The sequence below is a fragment of the Pinus tabuliformis genome, chromosome 6 (assembly GCF_031772625.1).
Source record: "Pinus tabuliformis cultivar Carrire ecotype Pingquan chromosome 6, CPIR1, whole genome shotgun sequence".
Classification (NCBI taxonomy): domain Eukaryota; kingdom Viridiplantae; phylum Streptophyta; class Pinopsida; order Pinales; family Pinaceae; genus Pinus; species Pinus tabuliformis.
The window spans coordinates 207,267,676-207,268,594 of record NC_142292.1 but is presented as its reverse complement, the minus strand read 5'-3'; positions in this window follow the sequence as shown (position 1 = coordinate 207,268,594).

Here is a 919-nt window from a genome sequence, read left to right as displayed (position 1 = left end):
TGTAGTAACTATATCTTCATTTTCTTCATATATGAGTGGAAACATAGAGGTTCAGCACATATCCATGGTTTCCTGTGGTTGGAAGGCGCTCCTGACATGGAAAGACTTGATTGGTCAAATGGTTCTGATGTACATCTTGCAAAGAGATTCTTTGACAAATATGTAACTGCATGGAATCCACGTGACATACATCGTCACAACATAATGGTTCCACGAAGCCTCAATGATGACCCTTTCCTATTGAATACTGGTCAGATTTTCTCTTGTAATCCTCATAATGATTATGAAGAATTTTTAAACCATGTCCAAAGGCACACAAAGTGTAGTGTAGATTCTTGTTTGCACAAAAAAAGCACTATTCTAACATGTCGATACAATGCTCCATGGGATCTTTGTGATGAATCAATATTTTTCATAGATGATGAAGGAAGAAAAAAATATGAGCCAACAAGAAATGATGACAGGGTTAACGTACATAACATTGACCTTCTAACAATGTGGCGTGCAAATGTTGATTGCCAACCAGTGCTTTCTCGCCATGCTATCTTGAAATATATTGTTAAGTATGCATCAAAACCAAAAAAAAAGGTCTGAAAGTTATCATCATATGTTAACTAGAGTTTCAAATTCTTTGGCTCTTAGGATCATGCTTTATGTGAATATATAAGGTTTCTTGTAGAATCGATTGTTGACCATGACATTGGAGCACAACAAACGTGCCATATGTTGCTTATGCTACCTCTTTTTGCTTTTACTCAGAAATTTGTTTCCTTAAATGTTGGAAGAAAGGTTTTTAGGAAAATCTCAAGGGATGGCTTGCAATGTTCATCTCAGAATAATTTTGTTCAACATTATCACAAGAAACCTTTTTTCCTTGAAAATCTATCTTTGATAGAAACAAAAATATCTTGGACATTTT